The 13,742-nt window shown below is 45.5% G+C and overlaps 1 protein-coding gene across 2 annotated transcripts in view; it reads left to right on the forward strand.

Moving 5' to 3' along the window:
• LOC142768998 (uncharacterized) overlaps positions 1 to 13,742 on the forward strand; it is a 147,541-nt gene that overhangs the window by 41,719 nt on the left and 92,080 nt on the right. The window lies entirely within an intron of this gene.

Here is a 13,742-nt window from a genome sequence, read left to right on the forward strand (position 1 = left end):
GGCAGCATCGCATCTAACATAGTTCGTACTTCTCGTCCATGAACGAGGCTGAACGGGGTCATGCGGGTTGTTTCTTGCTTGGCCGTGGTATACGCAAACGTTATGTATGGCAAGATTTCGTACAAATTTTTGTGTTCAATGTCTACGTGCATCGAAAGCATGTCTTCAATGGTTTTGTTCAGACGCTCCTTCCGCCCGTTTGTTTGTGGGTTGTAGGCGGTGGTCTTACGATGCGTTGTTCCACTCAGCATCAGGACGTGTTCCAAAAGAGCTGCCGTAAATGCAGTTCCTCTGTCTGTGATCACGACGGTTGGTGCACCATGCCTCAGTACAATATTTTCGATGAAAAATCTTGCCACCTCTGCTGCTGTACCTCTCTGGATAGCCTTTGTCTCGGCATAACGGGTCAGATAATCCGTCACGACGATAACCCAGCGGTGCCCTGCAGTATAAGTAGGTAGTGGGCACAAAATGTCCATCGCTATCTGGTAGAATGGAGCTGTTGGGGCCTGCACGGGCTGCAGGAGGCCAGCTGGTTTAGTCGGTGGTGACGTGCGTCGCTGGCAGTCGAGACAGGTACGAACGTGGTGTTTCACGGCTGTGGTTAGTCTCGGCCAGTAATACCTTTGCTGTACTCCGGCCAACGTTCTCATGTAACCCAAATGGCCAGAGGTCACCTCGTTGTGGCATGCTTTGAGTACTTCGGTACGAAGGGCTGCTGGTATGACGAGCAGGTAGGCGGATCCTGTCGACGAAAAGTTTCTTTTGTAGAGTACTCCGCCGCGTAAAGAAAACGATGACAACACTCTTGCGAAAACTCTTGGCGCCTTCTGAGATCTGCCTTCCAAGTAGTTAATTAAGGCAAGCAACTCAGTGTCGTTACGTTGTTGCTGCGCAATTGCGGTCGTGTCGAGGACACCGAGAAATGCCGTTTCCTCCTCCTCAGGTAGGGTTGCCGACTCAATGGGTGAACGGGATAGACAGTCAGCGTCCATATGTCGCTTGCCTGACTTGTGCACGACCGTCATGTCAAACTGTTGCAGTTTTAGGCTCCAACGCGCTAATCGGCTGGTGGGATCTTTTAGATTAGTTAACCAGCAAAGGGAGTGATGGTCACTAATAACTTTGAAGTGCCGGCCATACACGTACGGGTGAAATTTCACGACTGCCCATACTACGGCGAGGCATTCTTTCTCTGTTGTTGAATAGTTAGCCTCTGCGCGTGTTAGCGTTCGGCTTGCGTAGGCGATCACTTTCTCTGTCCTCTTGCCGTTGCACAAGCACCGCCCCAAGACCTACATTGCTAGCGTCTGTGTGAAGCATCGTCGGGGCTTCTTCGTCGAAGTGGGCAAGCACCGGGGGCGTTTGAAGACGTTGACGCAGGTCATTGAAGGCAGCCTCTTGTTCTTCTTTCCACTCAAAGGCAACATCGTCTCTTGTGAGACGAGTTAGTGGCGACGCGATGCGGGCGAAGTCTACGATAAACCAGCGATAATAGGCGCAAAGGCCCAGGAAGCGTCTGACAGCCTTCTTATTGGAGGGTACTGGGAACTGTGCGACGGCGGCAATTTTTCCAGGATCGGGCCGGACGCCTGCGTTGCTGACGACGTGACCGAGAAACTGAAGTTCGTGAAAACAGAAATGACACTTTTCTGGTTTCAATGTCAGGCCCGCGATACGTATGGAACGTAAAACAACTTCCAGCCTTTTGAGATGCTCGTCAAAAGTGGTCTAAAACACTATACCGTCGTCCAGATAGACTAGGCACGTCTTCCACTTCAATCCCGAAAGTACCGTGTCCATAAGCCTTTGAAAAGTCGCGGGCGCGGAGCACAAACCGAAAGGCAAGACGTTAAATTCGTATAAACCATCTGGCGTCATAAAAGCGGTTTTCTCTCGGTCTCTTGGGTCTACCTCAATCTGCCAGTATCCACTCCTCAAGTCCATGGAAGAAAAGTAGCGAGCGTGCCGAAGTCTGTCAAGGGAGTCATCAATACGTGGGAGCGGGTACACATCTTTCTTGGTCAACCGATTCAGCTTCCTGTAGTCCACGCAAAAACGCAGGGTGCCATCCTTTTTCTTTACTAGCACTACAGGCGATGCCCAGGGGCTCTGTGACGGTTGAATGACGTCATTTGCAAGCATATTCGCGACTTCTTGTTGTATGGCTTCGCGTTCCTTTGAAGCTACACGATAAGGGTTCTGGTGGATAGGTCTCACCATGTCCTCGGTGATTATTCGGTGCTTTGTCAAAGGTGTTCGACCAACTCGTGATGTCATTGAAAAGCAGTCGTGGAATTCGGCTAGCAGCTGAAGAAGTCTCTGTCGCTTGTCCTTTGACAGGGTGGTGCCAACGTCGAGAACGGGTTCTGGTTCTTGATTAGGCGCTTCGTCCAATACCGACAAACATAAACTGCCTCGCATTTCTACAATATTGTCGTACGAAGCGACAGCTGTGCCCTTCAGAAGGTGCCGGCGCTCAGCACTAAAGTTTGTCAGGAGTAAATTTGTGCGTCCACCAGTGAGACGGACGATACCTCGTGCGACCGAAATGCCATGACTAAATAGCAGCGAGTCAATTTGGTCAGCAATGCCTTCGCCATCAAACGCTTTGTGGCCTTCCACCGAAACAAGAGTGCATGACCGGGGCGGGACGACCACATCATCATCAATTATACGTAGTAAAGTGTTATGTATTGCGTCTGAACAGTCAACTAAACCAGGGCTGTTGCGGAATGTAATTGAACGGTGCGGGATGTTGATGACAGCACCATATTATCTTAAGAAGTCCATTCCTAAGATCAAGTCCTTGCAACATGAGGTGAGGATGACGAACGTCGCCATGAAAGAAGAGCCACCGATGTCGAGTCTCTCTGTACACCTTCCGACAGGCATCAACAGCTGGTCGCCAGCTGTCCTCAGGTGAGGTCCCGTCCACGTAGTCTTCACTTTTTTGAGGCGTACGGAAAGGTTTTCACTTATGATAGAAAAGTCGGCGCCGGTGTCAACTAAGGCTGTTACTTGCTGTCCGTCTACCGAAACGGTAAGATCTGTGGTCACAGTTTCGTCGGTGTTATAACTTCTCGGCTTTAAGGCGTCCTGTCGTACAAGTAACGAGGGCTTTTTTTCGTCGCCTTGACGGCCTGCAACCTCACCCCCGGAGGTCGCCACCTTCAGTTTCCCCGGCGTGGGCTCGGTGACCTTTTTCCAGTGACGTCGGCTGTAGTTCGGTAGCGCGACGAAGGCGAATAGGCCGGAGACGGAGAGCGTGGTCGACGTCCCAAACCTGGCTAGTAATCAGGCACACTGTCGTCATTATTGGCACGGCGGTTGTCAAAATGGGACTAATACAAGGGGGGTCCTTAAAAATGAGCGTCCCGGCGTGGTGCGTAGCCGTCGTTGGCGCGTCAATCGTCAGACCATTGCCGAAGAGGTCGAAACATATCTACGCGGTGCCAGCAATGGCGGGAAATGCGGCCCACACCTCCGCAGGCAAAACAAAGCGGACGCCTATCTACAGTGCGCCAGGCGTCTGTTTTACGAAGCTGTGGACGCCGCAACGGCTTGTAATGTGGCAAATACCATGTCTCGTTGGAAGACGGCTCTTGGTACGGCGACATTTCGTACGGCGGCACGACGGCAGGGCGCCGCGGCGACTGTTCTTGCGTTGCGGACCAAGGAACGGCTGCCGATGGCTGGCGGTACGACGGCGCAACGGGCGGTGGGCGGCGAAGCGCAGCTGCGTAGCTCATAGGTCGCTGATCGTCGGTAGGATCAGCTGTTGAAAACACTAGGCGTATTTCTTCGCAGACGACTTCAACGACAGACGCCGTGGGTGGTACTGTGACCATATTCCGCAGTTTCAGCAGCTTTTCGCAAACAATCTTTCTTATGAAATCGCGCAACGAGCTTTGATTGTCAGATGTCGTAGCGGTAACTTGAATGTGGGCGCTGCCGGACAAGCGATCGTATTGTCGGCATCGTAGGTGAAGCGCCCGCTCGATAGCCGTAGCTTTTTTGATGAAGCCTGTCACGGTGCTTGGCGGGTTCCGCATAAGTCCGGCGAAAAATTGCTCTTTAGCGCCGCGCATGAGGTAGCGCAACTTTTTGTCGTCAGTCATGTGCGAGTCAGCTTTACGGAAGAGACGGGCTATGTCTTCAGCGAACATTGCGACCGTTTCATTGGGTTTATGAACACGTAGCTCGAGTAAGTGCTGCGCACGTTCGCGCCGGTCGACATCGGCAAATGTGTTAATCATTCCTCTTTTAAAGTCACTCCATGTTGACAAACTGCCTTCTCTGTTCTCGTACCAAGTTCGAGCACTATCATCGAGATAAAAATAGGCGCGGGAAAGCCTTTGTTCAAGAGACCACTGGTTGGTGTTGGCGACACGTTCATAGTGATCAAGCCAGTCTTCGACATCTTCATGTGCTCCACCACCAAAGCGATCAGGCACCAGCGGTAAAAAAAGGGTTACCTGAGATGGGGTTGGCAAACTGCTGTCTCGTAGTAACTGTTGTGGACTGGCGGTAGCCATTGGTAGATGTGAGCGGTGCCTTGTAGAGTGTTCCTGTGAGAGAGTGAACTCTGGAAGGAGGCCTCACAAGCGACGACTGAAGCGATTCATGGGAGTGTCAACAAGTGCTTCTGTGCTGAATGAACGGCTCCCCGTGGGAGTGTGGAGCATCAGGCGGGGTCGCGGGCCAGCACCTCCACCAGTGTCGCAGTACAAGGCGAACAAAGCACATGTACGCCTTGAGGCAGCGAAAGCAGCGTGTTCTCAACATCTGAGCCGCAAGATTTTCTCCTTCGTTCTCCAGTCAAGCCAGAGACCCACTATCTGCTGTCCGCTAAATCCCCCCATCATCGTTTCTGTCCACATGTAAACACGGGTCAATATATATAGTCCAGTAGATCCTCCGTGAGCTGTCACAACGTGGTTTATTTCGACGTTTTGGCCTAGAGTCTGGCCTTCGTCAGGATCCTGACGAAGCCCAGAATCTAGGCCAAAACGTCGAAATAAACCACGTTGTGACGGCTCACGGAGGATCAACTGGACTATATGCAACGCTACAGCCACTCGACCACCATGCCTGCATATATATATATATATATATATATATATATATATATATATATATATATATATATATATATCTATATATATATATATATATATATATATATATATATGAGATCTAACAGCCAGCATCGCCAAGGGATGTACAGGGGAAGTTATTAGAACCAATGGAATGTAAATAAGAAGAAGAAAGAAAGATCTCATTGATATTGTGTTAAAACACGGAAAAACAAGCCCTTAGGTATACACTACTTTCCCTTATATATATATATATATATATATATATATATATATATATATATATATATATATATATATATATATATATATATATATATATATATATATGCTTTTCTGTAAACTGTATTCTGATGAAGGCCGGACCCACGGCCGAAACGTAAATAAAATTACTTCGTACGGGCGTCTTCTTTCCTATACGAATATATATATATATATATATATATGTATATATATATATATATATATATATATATATATATATATATATAGATATATATATATATATATATATATACGAAATGACTCTAGCAGAAAGGGGGTATCTACGTGCTACTTTACTGTGATGGAAGGGATCTTCAGATTCCCTCAAACAATAATCGCGGCACTTATAATATAAACTAAAAAATGAACTTTGTAGTCAATGGAAATAAGCGGTCGAGTGAAATGAGCGTAAACAAGTACTTCCTCCACATAGCCCACACTTACTTTGAAGTTTCTGGAAGACGGCCAGAGGTATTCACTGTGAACTGTGAAATCTGGCTAATTCAATTCAGAAGCAAAACCAAATCCGACGCACAAAAACAGCGGCTTAACCAGTCACATCGAAAAGGCCCTCAAGCGCGAATCTGTTTCTCTCGCATGAGTGGAGAAGGATAAGCGAGCGTCGATAAGTGAAGTATGTATATGGACAGTTGGTAACGGCGAGTTCATCAGTGACGTAATGGAGAGCGTTTCTGATGTGAATATTTTGTGAGGTAAGAACAACAAATCCTTGGCTCACACCATAATCATATAGCAGGCGCCGAAGTGAAAGAGGACGTGCTGTTTGGTGCGTCGGTTTTGGTTTTGCCTGCTTAATTAGCCAGATTTCATGGCACCGTGATGATAACCAGAGGTCTCTTTTCTGAAATTAAAAGTATCTATGAACTATTCGCATTAAGGACTTGTATACGGTCATTTGATTGACAGTTTATTGGCATTGTTTGAAACGTTAATTGTAATGATTTAAATTTTACTATCCTAACTAATGTTTGTGCGCATGTAAAGATGCTTTCTTATCCAGCGAAGAGAACACCGCGAGTAGCACGTGGGTACCTTTTTCAGCAATTTTTCAATAAATAGTGAACATAAGTATTGAAACACTCTGTGTATATGTATTTAGCTAGGTGTCTGCATGACTGATGATGTCTATACTGAATGAAATGCCTTTTTGTAATCTATAAAAACTATGTGGAGTGGCTGGGTGTAATCTGAATATATATATAGTTCAGTAGAGAAGCCTGTTTACAATCCTGCATGATATTTTCATAATGTTGGCAATTGCCTTTGTAAGGAGCATGTATGCGATGAATACAAGCTGATCGGCCTGCATTTCGAACATGTTACTGAACAATAGACCACATTTATATTATCAATCGGGTGATTTAGAAATGGTCAGAATACACAAAGCGACTCTGTATAGCCTTCGTAGATTACAAAACTGTCTTTGATTTAGTAGAGATATTAGCAGTCATGCAGACACTGCCGAATCAGGCCGTCGGCCAAGAATATATAAGCATCCTGAAAGCAATATACAGAGAATCAACTGCCACCATAGTGCTCCGTGTAAGATGGGTGTAAGAGGGGTGTAAGTCAGGGGGATACAATTTCCCTAATGCTACTTACCGCGTGCTTACAGGAGGTTTTCTGAGGCCTAGAATGGCAAGAGTGAGTGATAGGAGTTAATGGATCGTACCTTATTGACCTGCACTTCGCCAATCACATTGCATATCTTAGTAACTGAGGGGACAAACTAGAAATAATGATTACTGAATTAGACAAGGAGACCAGAAACTTGTCATAAGTTATTTTGCAGAAAACGAAAAGAATGTAGCACAATCTCGGAAAAGAACTGTGTTTTGAGATAGTTAGCGGTGCGAATAAAGGTGTTGAAGTGACTAGAAGAATAAGAATGGGGTAGAGAACATTCTGATATCATTCTGAAATAATGAATGGCAGATCCCCAGTATTCCTCAAGGAGACAGCTGCACCTGGCCGGTACTTTTCGATGGTGCAGACGCCTAGAGGCGTCAAAACGTGTTCAGCCTAAATTGAGGATGGAAAGGAAAATAATTGAGGTAACATTTAGAGAAAAGAAGAGAGCAGAGTGGGCCAGGGAACACGCCGGGGTAAAGTATATCATATAACACGTAAGCAGGATAGCCGCTGGTCATTAAGGGTAACTGAATGGATTCCCAGAGAAGACAAACGTACAAAGGGGAGACACAAAGTTAGGTGGGTCGACGACATTAGAGCGTTCACATTTATTATTTATTTATTTATTTATTTACATATACTGCCAATCCCAATTAGGTATTATTGCAGGAAGGGCACATACATTGTGAAAGGGCAAGAGTTATACAGAGGGTACTTTCTGAATTATTATAATAACGAGTGAGACAAAGCCGACAGAAATACATTTGATGACTACATCAGTCATCAAATGACTGATGTAGTCTGCACCACTAAAATACATTCAGTAGCATAGGACATCAATTCCAACTAGTACTGAAAAAAAAAGAATAGTGAGCACTTCAAACAGTGGACAAGAAAAAAACAGAGCTGGTCAGTTCTGAAGACAATAAATAACATTCGAGCAGGGATGAAAAAGTTTTCAATGATTGACTTTTTGTTATACTGATTGGCAAGTTATTCCACTCGTGAATTGCTAGTGGAAAAAAAGAATATTTCATACAGTCTGTCCGGCACTGATATTCATTCAGTGTCTGAGAATGCTTTTGTCGTGTTGGCCTTTTTTCTTTAATTGACATGTACTTTGAACTGTCTATGTTTAGCTGTTGGTGAACTAACTGATATAGGAATTTCTGACGTGCCAGTTTAGCGCGGTTTTTTTATTGTTAAGAGACCTGCTTTTTTTAAAAGTTCTGTGGGTGAGTCAGTTATTCTGTACTTGTTATAGACAAATCTTATCACTTTTTGTTGTATTCGCTCTAGGGCATTTATGAGATTGTTTGTAAAGGGAAACCACGCGACGTTTGCATATTTTAAGACAGGTCTGACGAATGCTTTGTAGGCTAGAAGTTTCGTTTCAGGTGGCGCAGAAGCGAGACTTCTACGAAGGAAAAACAGCCGTTTTAATGCAGCTGATGTGACTTGACTAACGTGGATATCCCATCTAAAATCTTGCGTTAAAGTCAAACCTAGATATTTGTGTTCAGTCACTACCGGAAGTGGAGAGTTATTTATAACGCAAACAAATTCAGATACTTGCTTTTTTCTTGTTATCCTCAAGAGAGCAGATTTTTTAACATTCAGGGTCATTTGACAAAGAGCACACCACCTAGATATGATACATATGATATGATATATGTGGCAATGGAAGGCAAAAGGCTGGTTTAATTGGCAGATCTTAGGAGAGGCCTTTGCCCTGCAGTGGGCGTAGCCAGGCTGATGATAATGATGATGTGTCTGGCTCACGCCACATACATTTAAATAGTTTCTCTAGCCGAGTATATCCCCATGCCGTGTGGTGAGCGTTAAAGTCACCGACGATTAATCGGAGATTAATCGGCTAAGGACTAGATAAGCGTTTGGGCCGGACAGAGTGACCAACAAAATGCTCCATAATTTAGACGATAGGTTCATCGCTGACCTAGCAACGTACATGCAGGAGTGTTGGGAAAACGGGACAATACCACAGGAGTGGAAACTAGCAAATGTAATTTTCATTCCTAAACCAGATAAAAAACTCTGTTCCGAGAATTTTAGGCCGATATCGTTAATGTCTTGCGTAGGTAAGCTCATGGAGCATGTCGTTCAGACGCGGCTCAATAGGTACATGGAAGACAATGGTATGTATTCGGACACCATGATCGGTTTTCGACCCCGACTATCAGCGTGCGACGTGATGCTACAGCTCAAGGACCAAATTATAGACAAGCCAACGCGAGACACAAAAGTTATCGTGGGGTTAGATGTGGCAAAAGCATTTAACAACGCGAGGCACGTATCAATCTTGGAGAATCTGAGCTCCCTGAACGTCGGAAAGCGAGTTTATGACTATGTCAAGGACTTTTTTTCGAACAGGACGGGCACTTTAAAAATCGTGGAAGAATCCATCGAGGACATTAAATTAGGCAACAGGGGGACACCTCAGGGCTCGGTGTCATCACCCACCCTTTTCAACATTGTGATGTTGAAACAGCCTGAAAAGTTAAACGACATTGAGAATTTAAATCACACCATTTACGCGGATGACATAACATTATGGATGAACAAGGGCAGTGACGGGCAAATTGAAGGCTCTCTGCAAATCGCCATTGATAGAATCGTGGAGTACCTGGAGCCCAAAGGACTTAAATGCTCGGCCGAAAAGTCGGAAGCACTCTTCCTCATGCCCGCCGGAAAATAGCGGCTCCACAACAGGCCTGAAGTGGACATCCACTTGCATGTTAACGGCGCAGAGATCCCCGCGGTGGACAGTATCCGTGTCCTTGGACTAAGGATTCAGGCGAACCATAAGAATTCTGAAACTCTTGCTAGGTTGGAAGCCAGTTCTAATCAGACATGTCGTCTCATCAGACGAATAGCAAACAGGCATGCTGGGATGAAGGAGGCGAACCTTCTTAGATTAGTGCAGACCTTCATAACAAGTAGGATAATGTACGTGGCACCTTATTTAAAATTAAAGCAAGCGGAGCGGGGCAAACTCGACACCATTATCAGGAAAAGTGTGAAAGTCACGCTCGGGCTTCCCCCAAACACGTCAACTGACTGACTTATGAAGTTGGGGGTATCTAACTCACTCGATGAGCTAATTGAGGCTACTGTGACTGCACAACATCAAAGACTACTCGGATCTAAAACGGGGAAAGCAATATTAAGGAGATTGGGCTATGAGCCCACGCGTGAGCAAGCGCGTTCAAAAGGCATACCGATACAGATCAGGGACAGGATAAAGATACCTCCGCTACCCAGAAATATGAACCCTACCTTTCACGAAGGCAGGCGTAAAGCCAGGGCAGAGGCATTACAATTTAGGTACACTGGTCGAGAGGACGTCGCGTATACAGACGCTGCGGAATATGAAAGCAAAGCGGCACACACGGCAGTGGCGGTCAGGCAAGATGGTGGCCTGATTGCGTGCTGCACAGTCCTTGGTGTCGAGACTGTAGAAGCCGAGGAAGTGGCCATAGCTTTGGCCTTCAGCCAAAAGGGGGTCATGGTGGTCATCAGAGACTCCAAAAATGCTGTGAGAAATTATGAATCGGGAAGGGTGACGGAGACTGCCGTCCGTATATTAAACATGGTAGGAATACCCAAAGAGCAGGTTCTGCTTGTCTGGGCTCCAGCTCACCAAGGACTTAGAGGGAACGAGGAGGCTCATTCGGTCGCCTGAGGTCTCACCTACCGGTCGACCCTTGGAACCTCCCATGTTACCAAACAAAGAAGCACCAAGTAACAAAGAAGCGCACATACCATGAAATTGTCGCGCACTACAGGCTGAATCGGCAAATATACCCGAGAGCGGACAACTCACTAAGTAAGAAAAACCAGATTTTGTGGCGAAAGTTACAGACCGGGGTTTTTCCAAACCCCGCACTTTACAGCAAGTGGCACCCCGCAGTTTTCCAATCCCAGTGTAAATTGTGTGATGAGGTAGCAAATTAGGTCCACATGGTGTGGACATGTCCAAGTCAAAACGATGTAGAATCCTGGGAGGCCCAGCTCTGCAGACCAGATCCCAACGTCCAGCGTGACATCATCAGTCAAGCCCTTGCTGCTGCCACGTCCCAAGGGATTCCGGCTGACAGTTAGGGGGCGACGGGCCATGCCTGAACAATTGACTGACTTTTTAATAAAGTTTTCTCTCTCTCTCTCTAGCCGAGTAGTACGATCTTAAAGACAAGTAAGCAAAGATGTGATTGGTCCCATATTACGGCAGGATTTTGAGCAAACCAGTGAGATCAATCCAGGTTACGTTTGCTTTTCTCCTGAAAATCACTGGCGCATTCGTAAGTAATGTAAAGTGTTTGCGCCTCATCAAGCAGTCTTCTAGCTCACAAAATAGCGATAAAGAATGCTTTGTCAGCATGTACGCTTTGCTTCAAACTTCAAGTATGAGTCAGGAGAAAGTAACGTTAATTTAAGCACCCATCGCTTTAGAAGTACCGCATATTGCCTCTCCATGCATTTTTTGTGGTATGATTGTGTACACAGAGAGACACTTAGTACAACATATAAAAAAGCTACCAATGCCTAAAACTGGGTTAAAGTGAATGAAGAAGGTTTAAAATAATATTACCGGAAGTACTCAAGAAGTAATTAACCCATTTACCTTAATAGAGTACACCATCGCTCACTAATGTAGACAATGAGTAGCATGCGAAGCAGCGCTTGGGTCTACCTAAAGGTTTTTTCCTGACGGGCACCTTGCCCGATGTTAACGGGTCTGTGTAAAATGAACTGCAAGAGGAATAAGATGAAGGAAAGAGGACAGGGAGGTTAGACAGCATAAATTTACTGCAGTTTGTGTTGATCTTACTTGTCTCGATCTGTTGTTGGAGCACGCCACGAGGAGCACCAGGGTTCAGCGCACGTGTGCATTATTTTGTTCTTTGAAGCGAAGCCCTGATTGCTGAGAGAGTGTAAGGGCTCCCAAAAGCCACTCCGTCTTACACAGCTCCTTACACAGGTCGGAACGCGCTAGCGCGTGAGCGCGTGAGCACGTTCTATGAAGACCTATGCCAGCTGTTGCGCATGCGCAAACGGGTTATGAGCCACAGACCACTGGAGGGAATTCTGCCATAAGCTGCTTCGCATCTGAAAAGAGATGGCTATCCGTGCTGCGAACTTCCTAAGGTTCCGCAGTAGTCTAGCTCCCATTCGTTTTTGTTATATAGAGAATCCACTCGTGGGGTAGTATTTTTCATGTCAAGTCATTCACTACTCATAAAAGAACTAAAGTGCAGTGTCAGCTCTTTCCTAAGAGGCTAGCATGTTCGATCGGTTCATGTCTGCAATAGCAGTGATGTGGGCTTGTGAGCGCATCTTGAAAAGGCAGTATTTCAGCGCTACAGTCAAGACGAAAACCAGAAGTAAGAGACACTGGACACATGGGTGCTTCTTAGTAATTCTTTTAATAAACAACAAGGACACCGAACTTGATGATCAAACTCTCGCCGTCCAGAGTGCCCGTGAACAGGCCGCCAAGCTTGGCTGGACGGTTTCTACGTGGGATTAGCCGGGTTCCTAATCCCACGTAGGGACATTCTCAGGACCAAAATAATGTTTTAGTCAATCAATCAATCAATTGCTATTCTTCGTGGTTACAGAGCTTCCTTGGGCATGTGGGTCTACATTTTACCGCCGTGTCTTTAGTTACCAAGAAGCATGGGTATATACATACACGAATATTTGTTCATAAGGCGATTTGAATATCCCGTCAAGGTCTTTGACACAGGGACCCGATAGATACAGTAAGGACGAAAAGAACGCACTTGCGAAACTGTCCGGATTGTTAAGGAAATAATAAAGGCGATATTTTACGCTGCATTGTAATACACTCATATCATCCTAAGAACTATGTTGGACAATACAGTTTGCCTCACAGACGGCTACGTTGACCTCGCCTTGTACGCTTTTACTGATGCAAAAATACTTTGGCGTATCCTTTCTGCAAGAAGTAATCCTTATCTTCAGCAAAATATTTGGTTAAGCGGTGATGTTGATTGTGCTACCATGCATAACATTATTTTGCTCGTAAATATGCCTATACGCCATTACATTGTATTGTCCCCTCACAGTGTCAATGAAAATGACGGTAATAAACACGTGCAAATGAAACATTTTCTTTTTTTAACTTCTGATATGGAGGTTAATTCGAAGTACAGGCAAAACCAACTCTGCACACATTGCAGCGATAATAGTTTATGTACGCTGAATTCAGATCACATAAAAGACCAAAACTAGAGTCTGTGCTGTTTTACATATGGTCGTTTCCCGCTGTACGTATCTGCACTTCGCTTCGATAGCCTCGGCCGGGCTGTCACGCAAACAGTTCTCGAGCGATAGTCGTTCGTATCGCTTTGTTTTTGATGGTGTGCGTACATGTATGTAAGATTATAAATATACCAACTGCCCACCCTTCATGGTGACTCTAGGTCTATGTGTCACTGTTTATACCAGAATGCTTCTCTTTGCGTTGTGGAAATTAGTTGCACAAATATGTCGTGCCATTGCGTGAATAAAGCAATCGTAATAATACCCCCACTTCATATAAATCTGTAGAACGTTGGCTGCACGTGCCTCCTATGTAGCATGGGGGAGAGAAAGTGTCTGTGTGCATATTACTTCACTGTGTGCAAAATATACAGCGTATAAGTGAACCATCATTAAATTGTGATGAGGCTATTTTAAGTA

This window comes from Rhipicephalus microplus, chromosome 8 (assembly GCF_043290135.1).
Source record: "Rhipicephalus microplus isolate Deutch F79 chromosome 8, USDA_Rmic, whole genome shotgun sequence".
Lineage (NCBI taxonomy): Eukaryota > Metazoa > Arthropoda > Arachnida > Ixodida > Ixodidae > Rhipicephalus > Rhipicephalus microplus.